At 37.7% G+C, this 12,319-nt stretch overlaps 1 pseudogene; it reads left to right on the top strand.

The window, feature by feature from the left end:
* The first annotated feature begins 474 nt into the window (after positions 1-474).
* LOC141513949 (ras-related protein Rab-24 pseudogene) lies at positions 475-1,209 on the top strand (annotated as a pseudogene).
* Positions 1,210-12,319: the final 11,110 nt, after the last annotated feature.

The following is a 12,319-nucleotide window of genomic DNA, read 5'->3' as shown; positions in this document are numbered from 1 at the left end:
TCATAGAAAGTGTTAGGTAGAGTTCCATCTTTCCCTATTTTTCCAAAGAGTTTATATAGGATTGGAACCAATTTTCCTTAAATGTTTGGTAGAATTCACTTGTGAATCCATCAGGCCCTGGAGATTTTTTTTTAGGGAGTTCAATAATGGCTTGTTGAGGCGCACATCCAGCGCCCGTGACGTGGCGCGCGTGGCTCCCAGCGCCGAGGTCTCGGGGCGCCGGGACTGCAGGGGCCGGGGCAGGAGCAGCTGGAGCATGCGGCCCCGGCAAGCGGACGCGGCTCCGCCAGGCCCTCGGGGGAGCCGCCGGCCCGGGGTCCGGGCGTGGGGGGCAGGCGAGGGCACCGGCCGCGGAGCCCGGCCCTCCCGGCCCAGGGGGCACCGGCCCAGCCGAGGCTCCGGCCGCGTCTGGTGCGGGTGAAGCGGATCGGCCCCCGCCCCGCCTCGGACCCGCCCGCCCCGGGCCCCGGGAGCATGAGCGGGCAGCGCGTGATGCTGGGCAAGGGGTATGTGGGCAAGACCAGCCTCGTGGAGAGATACATGCACGACCGCTTCCTGACCATTGGGGCAGCATTTGTGGCCAAGGTGATGTCTGTAGGAGACAGAACCGTGACGCTCGGCATCTGGGACACAGCTGGCTCCGAGCGCTATGAGGCCATGAGTCGAATCTATTATCGGGGTGCTAAGGCAGCCGTCATCTGCTATGATCTTACTGACAGCGGCAGTTTCGAAAGAGCCAAATTCTGGGTGAAGGAGCTTCAGAGTTTAGAGGAGAGCTGTCAGATCTATTTATGTGGCACCAAAAGTCACCTTCTGGAGGAAGATCGGAGACTGCGCCGGGTTGACTTCCATGATGTCCAAGATTATGCTGATGACATAAAAGCTCAGCTTTTTGAGACATCTAGCAAGACTGGTCAGAGTGTAGATGAGCTGTTCCAGAAGGTGGCAGAAGATTATGTTAGTGTTGCTGCCTTTCAATTGATGACAGAAGACAAAGTTGTTGATTTGGGTCAGAAGGGCAACACCTTCTTCTACAGTTGCTGCCATCACTGAGAGCCATCCTGTCACCTGGAAGGGGCCCTCTGCTGGATCCTTACCTATTCTCTGCTGGGTGAGGGGCTGTCTGAGCTACCCACAAGCCCCAGAGGCAGAAAGGGATGGTCACCTCCTGCCTGTGCTGGCCAAGGATCGGAGGCAGCAGCAGACTGAAAAGGGAGAAATGGCCAGTTCTGACTCTCTGCTCTTTACTACTTGCTGGGCAGGGCTTGTACCTCTGCACATGATTTAAGTGGCTTCTGCTTTGTAAATAAATTTAAGTGGCTTCTGCCTTGTAAATAAAGTCCCTCCCTACCCTCCCACTGAAAAAAAAAATAATGGCTTGTTGAATTTCTTTTTCTGAGATAGAGTTGTTTAGGTATTTAATCTCATCTTCATTTAACCTAGGCAACTTATATTTTTGTAAATATTCATCCATTTCACTTAGATTATTAAATTTGGGCAAAATAATTTTGAATTATTACTTTAATTTCCTCCTCATTGGTGGTGAGTTCAGCTTTTTCAATTTGGTTTTCTTCTTTCTTTTTTTTAATCAAATTGACCAGAGGTTTATCAATTTTATTGTTTTTTTTCATAATACCAACTTTTGGTTTTATTTATTAATTCAATAGTTTTTTGCTTTTGATTTTATTAATTTTCCTTTAATTTTTAGAATTTCTAATTTGTTATTTAATTGGGAATTTTTGATTTGTTTTTTTCTCTAAATTTTTTATTTGCAGGTTTAGTTCATTGATTTCCTCTTTCTCCAATTTATTCATGTAAGTATTTAGAGCTATAATATATCCCCTGAGAGTCGCTTTGAATGAATCCCATAGATTTTGGTATGTTGTTTCATTATTATCATTATCTAGGATAAAATGGTTAATACTTTCTATAATTTGTTTTTTGTCCGCTCATTTTTTAAAATGAGGTTATTCAGTTTCCAATTTGTTCTGGGTCTATATCTCCTTGGCCCAGTATTGCATATGACTTTTATTGCATTGAGATTTGAGAAAGATGTATTCACTATTTCTGCCTTTCTGCAGGTTATTAGGTTTTTTTATGTCCTAGTACATGGTCAATTTTTGTATAAGTTCCATGAGCTGCAGAGAAAAAGGTATATTCCTTTCTATCCCCATTCAGTTTCCTCCATAAGTCTACCATATCTAATTTTTCTAACAATCTATTTACCTCCTTAATTTCTTTCTTGTTTATTTTATGATTCGATTTATCTAGATCTAATAGCGGGAGGTTGAGGTTGCCCACTAGTAGAGTTTTGCTGTCTATGTCTTCCTGTATTTCTTTCAGCTTCTCCTCTAAGAATTTGGGTGCTGTCCCACTGGGTGCATATATATATATATATATATATATATATATATATATATATATATATATATATATTCAATATTGTATTGAAATGACTTTATTGTCTATGGTACCTTTCAGGAGGATAAAGTTTCCTTCCTTATCTCTTTTAATGCTATCTATTTTTGGTGCTACTTTGTCTGAGATAAGGATTGCTACTGCTGCTTTTTTTTTACTTCAGCTGAAGCAAAATATATTTTGCTCCCACCTTTTACCTTTACTCTATATGTACCTCTCTGCTTCAAATGAGTTTCTTGTAAGCAGCATATTGTAGGATTCTGGATTTTAATCCACTGTGCTATTTGCTTACTTTTGAAGGGAGAGTTCATCCCATTCACATTCAAGGTTATGATTACTAATTTTTATTGCCTTCCTTGCTATCTTCCTTCTGTTTGTATTTTCCCCCTTCCCCCCTTTATCCATATTCCCCAGTATTTTGTTTCTGAATACCACCCCCTTCAGTGTATTTGCCCTCCTATATCACACCCTCCCCTTTTTTTCCCCTTTCCCTGTTTCCCTTTTCCCTTCCCTTCCTTTTGTTATTTTGCCTTTTTTCCCTCACTCCCCTCCCCTTTTCCCCTTTTAATACTTGAAAGGTTAGATGTTTTATAAGTTAACTGAGTATGTGTAAGTTGACTTTAAGCCAAGTCTGATGAGAAGAAGATTCAGGTGTTTCTCCTCTGCTCCCTTCTTCCCCTCTATTACGATAGCTTTTTTTACCTCTTAGTGCAATGAGATTTACCCCATTCAATCCCCTCCCTCCTCCAGTCTCTTTCCTGTCCCCCTTTTTAAGGAGGTAGTGTTTTTTTAGATCATTCTATCTAAGTCATAGAAAATTCTGAGTGTCTGTCCCTTCTAGTTCAGTATATTCTATCGAATAGAGTCAAAATTCCTGAGAGTTATTAGAGTCTTTCCCCCAAGTAGGGTTAAAGGCAGTTACATCCCATTAGATAGCAGTCTCATGGATAGGACATGAATGTCCATCATTTCTTGCTAGGTGTATTCTCTCTGTTAGTTACAATTCTCTAGATTTATGAGAATCTCCCCCCACCACCACCACCACCCATGCTGGGATATAGCCAGTTTCAACTTACTGGATTGCATTTTTTTCCTTTTACTGCCCCCTTGTGTTTTTTTTTTACCTTTTCATGTGTCTCTTGAACCTATTTGATGTCCAAATTTTCTGTTTAGCTTTGGACTTTTTATCAGATATTTTTGGAATTCTTCCAATTCATTAAATGTCCATCTTTTTCCCCTGGAAGAGAAGGCTCAGCTTTGCAGGAAAGTAGATTCTTGGCTGCATTTCAAGCTCCCTTGCTCTTTGAAATATCTCCTTCCAAGCCCTTCGATCCCTTAATGTTGATGCAGCCAGGTCCTGAGTGATCCTTACTGTGGCTCCTTGATATTTAAATTGTTTTTTTCTGGCTGCTTGCAGGATTTTCTCTTTTATCTGATAGTTCTGGAATTTGGCCACAACATTCTTTGGTGTTTTCATTTTAGGATCTTTTTCTGGTGGGGATCAATGTACTCTTTCAATAACTCCTTTGCCCTCCAGTTCCATGATATCAGGGCAGTTTTCTATCACTAGATTCTGTGATATTAAGTCCAGGGTTTTTTTCTCTTCGATGTTTTCATGAAGTCCTATAATTTTCAGGTTGCCCCTCCTCGATCTGTTCTTGAGGTAGGTTTTGTTGATGAGGTATTTTACATTTGCTTCTATTTTTTCTATTTTTTATTTTGTTTAACTGACTCTTGCTGTCTCATGGAGTCATTAGTTTCTGTAGACTCCATTCTTGTTTTGGGGGAGGAGTTTTCTTCATTAACCTTTCACAACTCCTTTTCCAATTGGTCAATTCTACTTTTGAAAGAGCTTTCCATTTGACCAATTGAGGTTTTGAGAGAATTAATTTCCTTTTTGCATTTACCTATTTGAGGATCTGAGAGAATAATTCTCATTTTGTATTTGTCCAATTGATGCTGTGAGAGATTTATTCTTTTTGTAATTGTCCAATTGATGATCTGAGAGATTTATTCTCCTTTTGTATTGATCCACTTGTACTTTCTAAGGTTTTGTTTTCTTGTTGCAAAGTATTAATTGTCTCTCCCAAATTTTTAAGCTCCTTCCTTATTTCTTCAAGGAAGTCTTTCTGTGCTGGAGACCAGATTGTATTCTCCTCAGAGGTTCCAGGTCTCTCTGAGTTAGGGTTTTCCCTTCCAGGAATTTTTCTATGGATGCACCTTTCTGCTGACCCTTCCTCATTTTGCTAAGACCTTGAGTTGTGGGGGGGCTGGTTCACCGGGGCTTGGGATTGCTAAAGGCTTTACTCCCTGAGTGCAGTTTCCCTGACTGGCCAGTAGGAGGTGTTGGTTGCTTTCTCTGGAGTGTCTGTGACCTTGGCTGAGGCCTTCTCTCTTTGCTTGAAGGGAGGGGTTGGAGCTATTGAATCCTTTTGCCTTCAATCAGTGGTGGGTTTTACCCTGGCCTGAGGTCATTCCTCAGCTGGGCTGGTTCTTCTGCTCACACACCTGGGCCTGAGGCAGAAGTAGTTTGCATTTGTTTGTTTGGGAGGAGGTATGAGTTGTAATGGGACCAGAGAAACCCAGGATGGTGTACTCAGCTCTCCTGCACCAGAACTCTTCTCCCAGCCCTGTCCCCAAACTCCAGGGGGACAGCACCAACACCAGCACCTCTGCTCCCCCGCAGACCCAAGCCCTTGTCATCCAGCCCCACCACTGCTCCAGCAGGTCCGGCTCTCGGGCCCTCAGACTCCCGGTTCCAATTCAGCTGTTAATCTGGCTGATCAGACGTTGATCTTCCCTCTGAGACCAGACTCACCAGCCCAAATTTGGCCAAAGCTGCACCAGAGACAAATCCTGAGGTATATGTTCTTTCTCCTGGCTTTTCTTTCTGGGTTTTGTGGGTCGGATTTCTTTTAAGAGGTTTGTTTCATGTGATATATGGGAAAGAGATCAGGAGACTTTAGAACTGTGCCTGTCTTCTCTCTGCCATCTTGTCTGGAAGTTTTTTCTTTTATCTATTGTCTTAAGTTTCTCACTTCAATTTTTTTCTCCTTTACATTTCCAAAATCTATCTTCCTTTTTTAATCATCATCTCCCTTAATCTGACCTCTTTTATCATTCCCCTCCTCTTTTTTCCTAATTCCTTAGGCCCTTCTCCTCTACTTCCCTAATTGGTGCTGCATTTCTCTACCCAGGTGATTATGTGTGTGTGTGTGTTCCCTCTGTGAACCAATTCTGCTGAGAATGAGGTTATAGCATACCCATCCCTACCATTTCTTCTTCCATTGCCAAACTCTTCTTTCTATGACTGTTATGTGAAAAAAATTTCCTCATTTTTTTCCCCTTCTTCCAGTGCATCTTTCTCACCCATTCATTTTTTTTTCAGATCATTCAAACATAAGAGACATTCATCCATGCCTTCTGACTTAACAAAAATAAAGTTCTTGGGAATTACATGTATTATTTTCCCATATAAGCATGCAAATATTTAAACTTTTTGAAAGCTTTTTGAAAGCTTTAAAATTACTTTTTCATGTTTACCTTTCTTTATGTTTCTCTTGACTGTTGTGTTTTGATGTCAAATTTCTATTCAGCTCTAGTCTTTCCATCAGAAATGATTTAAAGTTCAACAGTTCATTATATATTTTTCTGCAAAAGAATCATACTCGGTTTTGTTGACTAGCTTATTCTGAGCTGTAAGTCTAGCTCCTTTGTATACACAATATCCTATCCCACTATCTCAAGTCTGCCACTCCTTTAGCATGAAATCTGCTAAATCATGCATAATGCTGATTTCTGGCTATTTGAAGCATTATCTCTTTGACTTGAGAACTCTGGATTGTGACTGTAATATTCTAGGGTGTCTTCATTTGTGGTTCTCTTTCATAAAGTGATTCTTTTGCTTCTCTTTTACATTCTGGATCTAAGACATTAAGGCAGTGTTTTTCATAATCTTTGAAAGAATGTTATATCTATGCTCCTCCTTTGATCATGACTTTCTAGTAGTCCAATAGTTCTTGAATCATTGCCCCTTCAATCTCCTTTTCCTGGTAAATTTGTTGTTTTTTTTCTTTCCCTGATGAAAGATAATCACGTTTTCTTCTGATTTTTTTCATTCTTTGACTTCATTTTATTATTTTTGATATCTCCTGGAGTAAATAGCTTCCACTTGTCTGATTCTAATTTTTAGAGAATTATTTTATTTGCTATGAGTTTTGTACCTCTTTTTCTATTTGGACAATTCTATTCTCTAAGGAGCTCTTTTCTTTAATGATTTTTGTACCTATTTTATTAGGTCAATTTGCTTTTAAAGATGACTCTTTTTCTAAGATGTTAATTCTCTGCTTATTTTTATTGTCCCCTGCCCCAGCTACATGGAAAAAATAAGTTTCAACATTTATTTCCAAAACTGTGAACTCAAAATTCTCCCCCTTCTTCCCACCCCTTTCCCCCTCATTGAGAACATATTATTTGGTGTAGGTTAAAATGTGTAGACAAGAAAAACATTAATGCAATAGTCATATTATAGAAATATATGCAACATCTCTTCCACAAAAAAGAGAAGCCTAAGAAAAATAAATTTTAAAAAATGCTTCAGTCTATATTCAAACACCATCAACTTGATCATTGCAATGAATAGTATTCTTAATCATAAGTCTTCAGAGGTCTCTTTGGTCACATTATTGCTGAAAAAAGTAGGTCATTCATAGCAAATCATCCTGCAATATTGCTGTTATTTTGTATAAAGAGCCTTTCCCATTGCCTCTGGTCATGTAAGTTGCTTATTATTATTATTATTATTATTACTATTATCATTATTATCATTATTATTACTGAGAGCATCTCATTCATCATTTCACATATCATAACAGTATTTCAGCTCCATCATATACCACAATTTGTTCAGTGATTAACCAACTAATGGGCATTAACTCAATTTTTAGTTCCCTGCCACCAGAAAAATTCTACTATAGATATCCCAGTGTATGTAGATTCTTTTCTTCCTATATGTATTCTCTTCTGGATATAGACCTAGCAGTAGCACTGCTTAGAACAAAGAGAAGATATGGTTTTATAAGCCATTGAGCACAGTTCCAAATTGCTCTACATGGACAGTTTAATCATTTCACAATTTCTCTAATAGTGCATCAACATCTCAATTACCCTACATTCCTTCTAACATTTGTCATTTTCTCCTTCTGGCCTATTAGTCAATCCATTAGTATAATGTAGTATGTCAGAATTGTTCCAATACACATCTCCTATCAATAGTGAGCTAGGATATTTAAAAATATGTTTAAGTAGATTCCATTGATAGCCTCATCTGAAAATTGTTCTTATTGCCTGATCATTTATCAGTTGGGGAATGACATTTTTTTCCAATAAATTTGATTCAGTACTCCCTGTTCGAGTAATGAGATCTTTATCAGAAAAATTTTTTCAACAATTTTCCCAAAGTTGCTATTGCTAGCTGTATTTCTCTCCATCCTATTCCCCTACCTCCACTTATTCTATTCTCTCTGCCCTTTCAAACTCTCTTCTCATAAGTGTATTCCATTTGACTACCTTCTTCCATAATTTTCCCCTCCTTTTCATCACCTACACCCCCATCCAGCACCATTCCCCCATGTCTTTCTCTCCTTTTCCTCTAAGGTAAAATAGATTTCTCTACTCAATTGAGTGTGTTTATTACTACCTATCTCTGGCAATGTCGAAGACAGTAAAACTCACTCACTCCCCCTTTACCTTACCCTTCTTCCACTCCATTGCAAAAACTTTTTTTTGCCTTTTTATGTGAAGTAGCCTACTCCATTCTATCTCTTCCCTTTCTCCAAGTACATTATTTCTCCCCCATTAACTCTATTTTAATATATTATAACCTCAAATTCAACTCATACTGTGTTTTGACTATAGATCTTCCTTCTTACTGCCCTAAGAAATGGGAAAGTTCATGTGAGTTATCAGTATCATCTTCCCAAATGGGAATATAAGAAATTCAACCTCATTAAGTACCTTATGATTTGCCTTTCCTGTTTACCTTATTTATCTTTCACTTGAATCTTATATTTGAAGATCAAATTTTCTGCTCAGCTATGGTTGTTTCATGAGGACAGTTTGAAAGTCCACTGTTTCAATTAATATCCATCTTTTTCCCTGGAAGAGGATGTTCAGTTTTTTTGGGTAGTAGATCCTTTGTTGTAAACCAAGATATTTTGCCTTACATAATATCATATCCTAAGCCCTACTATCCAAAAACTTAGAAGCTGCTATTTTTATGTTATCCTGACTGTAACTCCATGATATTTGAATTTTTTTCTTTTGGGCTGCTTGCAATATTTTCTCCTTGACTTCAGAGTTTTAAATTCAGTTAGAGTATTCATGGCAGCTTTCATATTGGGATCTCATTCAAGAGGCAATTGCTGAATTCTTTCAACTTCTATTTTTATCCTTTGCTTTTAGGATATAAGGGCAATTTTCCTGGATAATTTCTTGAAAATGACATCTAGGTTCTTTTTTGGGTCATGGCTTTCAATTGTCCAATAATTTTTAAATCATCTCTTCTGGATCTGTTTTCCAGATCAGTTGTTTTCCCAATGAAATATTTCACATTTTCTTCTAGTTTTTCATTCTTTTGATTTTGTTTCATTGTTCCTTGCTTTTGCACAAAGTCATCAACTTCTCTTAGTTCCTTTCTACATTTTAAGGTATTATTTTCTTCAGATAGTCTTTGTATCTCCATCCCATTTGGTCTATTCTCCATTTTAAGGCATTCTTCTCCTTATTGATATTTTGGACCACTTTTTCCATTTTGCTCCAACTGGTTTTTAAGATATTTTCTTCGGTTGTTTTTGTTTTTGTTTTTATTATCTCCTTCACCAAGCTGCTGACTTGGTTTTCATGATTTGCCCACATTGCTATAATTTCTCTTTTCAATTTTCCCTCTACCTTCCGTATTTGATTTTCAAAATCTTTATAAATTTTTCTATAGCCTGAGAACAAGACATATTTTTCTTGGAGGCTTTGACCTTGTTAACTTGTGAGTATATATTTTGAACAACCATTGTACTGAAGTAATTTTTTATGGTCAGATTTTTTTTTTCCTTCAGTTGCTTGTTCATTTTCTTGGCAAAGGATTTGATTTTAACTCTTTGTTAAAGTGGGGCTCTGCTTCCAGAGTGGATGACACAGGGTGGAAAGTTTTTTAGGGCTTTTGCCACTGTTTTCAGGGATATCCCCAGGGACTTGGAAGTCCGCAATTCCTCCGTGGTCTTATCAGACACTGACTGCTCTCCTGCTCTGCTCTGGTCTCTGAATGACTACAAGATTCCTTTATGCCTTGGAACCATGAAAAGGGTCCTTGCTCTGCTTTTGCTCTTTTCCTGAGACTGGGGTTCCTGACTGTGACCTGAATGTGATTATGGAAAAAGCAATAGAGTCCTGTCTCAGGGATAGCAATGATTCCTCTGCATTCTCCCCTGATCCCCTTGTCATTCTTGGGATGAGCACTCTGGAGGTCATTATTGGGTGGCTCCCTATCCTTGGTTTTTTAGGGATGTATCTGCATTGAGACCCGCACTGTACTGGCCTCCACTCTCACTCTGGTCCAGCAGGGTTTTCTTGCTGACCCTCCCAATTGTCTTTGATAATCCATGGAATGAAAGGGCTGTAAACCAAACCACTCCCAGGCACCCTAAGCTGTTTTTGGATGACTGAGTTATTCAGTTCACTCCAATGTGCTGAGGGCCCTTTCTTTCTGCTGGTGTAACAGCCATTCCCATGAATCTTCTAATTTGTCTTGGGCTAGAAGAGTTTTCCCTCAGTCTTTTTTTATGGGTTCTGCCACTCTGGAATTGGTTAGAAGCATTAATTAAAGATATTTGGAATGGTTTGAGAAAAGAGCTCCTAGGAGTCCCTGCCTTACTCCACCATCTTGGCTCCAGCCAAGATTATTTTTTTCATTTTCTTGTTTCATTCTCTTTTCTTTTTCCAACTTTTACTCTACCATTCATGTCTTCTTTTACCCTTTCAGTAATGTTTTATTGGGATTAGGTATAATTAGCATTTTTCTTTGAGGATTTCTTTGATTCTGTTTCACTTTTTTTTTTCTGAATGTGTGTCTTACCTACTCCAATAGTAACTTTTTATGGTAATTGTTTTTTTGTTAATTGTTAATTGTTGTTAGTGTTTGCCAATTTTTACAATTTATTTCTTGACTTTGAATTTTTTGTGAAAGTTGGACTCTGCTTATCTGGTTGTAGAAAAGCACTGTCTCACGTTGTTTCAACTTTTATTGTGCTGCTGTTTTCCATATTTTGTTTTGGAGTTCTGCATGTTTTCAAGGTGTTGTTACATGGGAAAAGATGTAGTGAAAGCTCTCCTGGTCTATATTATCTTCATTATCCATGAAGAGACCCTGATGCTCTGCAGCCAAAAATGCTAGTGCTTCTATTTGTCTTGGAACTGTGACTAACATTGCCCCTACTCCCTTGTGACTAATGAAAAGAAACATATTTATCAACTCTCAAACTGTGACTCATACTGTGTATGGTAAATAGAATTGCCAAGAGTCTCACCTATATCTAATATCAGCAAAGGGTACTCTGAAATCTTTTTCTGTTCAGTAGTCTTATCCTCTTACTATCTCTGGGTTAAGAGTTCCTAAAGACGCCACTGCTATGGGGGCTATTGTTGCTGTCACAAATATGGACTGCAGATCTGTCTCTATTTTAATGTTGCAAACTTCTCCTGCTAAGCTTCTACATTTATTAAAACCCTGAAGAATGTCTTAGCCTAAATTTTGTTGTAAATTTGTTATAAAACTCCAAAATTTGAAATGAGGTATTATTATTTTAAAGATTTTTTCCATGATGAGAAAAATGAGAGAATTCAGTTGGTTTGCTGCTAAATCATCATATTTGCTCACCTCCCTTCACCATACTTAATAATAATTTCTATAAACTTTTTATTAAATGCCCAATGATTTTCATTCATTAGGGTTTAGTTTTACCCTTTAGATCTTTTTATTTATTCATTTTTATTGTTTCTTTTTTATTATTTTTATATTCTAGAAGGACTATATTTAATATTTCTACCTAAGAATGACTATGAATAATTTATGCATAAGTGATTAGGTTTTGTAAAGCATCTTGCGATTTTGATTTTTTGAAATAATTTTTAATTTGCTCTTTTCCATAGGTTTATCAAATCTGGTTTTTCTTTAGAAAATTATTTTGTATCTTACTATTTCTCATTTTTTCCTTTCTATTAGATTTAATAAATTTTAAAGGAGAAATAGTATCACTACTTCTAGGTCTTTGTGAGAAGGTCTTTTTCTAATACCTTTCTTTTTAAATTAATAATCAAAGTATACTGTGTAATTGAATATTACTATTCAATCCTATGGTTCCTCTCAACACTATCACAGTAGTCCTTGCATTCTAGGAGATTCTAGGAGATACCAAAGTTCTTTATGTCATACATAAAAACACACACACGCACACATATATACGTGTGTGTGTGTTTTTCCATCATACTTTTTCCATCTTTGTAAACATGACACCTCCTCAAAAAATAATGAATGTCTAGTCATGATTTTCCAAACTACATTTTTTTCTTTAGCACTCTGCATATCCAAGTTAGAATAATGAACAAGCATTCTTTGTTCATCACTGCCATTTCCAGACCCTTGTCCACCTATGTTATCCTAATTACATTCAGGTGGTAGAAATTTAAAGACCTCAAATCATTTCCTCTTTTTTTTCTCAAGTAGTTGTGTAACTGGATCATAGTCACCTTACTTCTTGCTCAAGTGATTTAAGTATATCAATATGTACATTATTTTCTATTTAATATCTTAGTCTCTCTATATATTAATCTCACCAATTTCCATGATCTGCAA

This window comes from Macrotis lagotis, chromosome 1, assembly GCF_037893015.1.
Source record: "Macrotis lagotis isolate mMagLag1 chromosome 1, bilby.v1.9.chrom.fasta, whole genome shotgun sequence".
Taxonomy (NCBI): Eukaryota; Metazoa; Chordata; class Mammalia; order Peramelemorphia; family Peramelidae; genus Macrotis; species Macrotis lagotis.
Note: the sequence above shows the minus strand (reverse complement) of the source record. Positions and strands in the feature narration are given on the sequence as shown.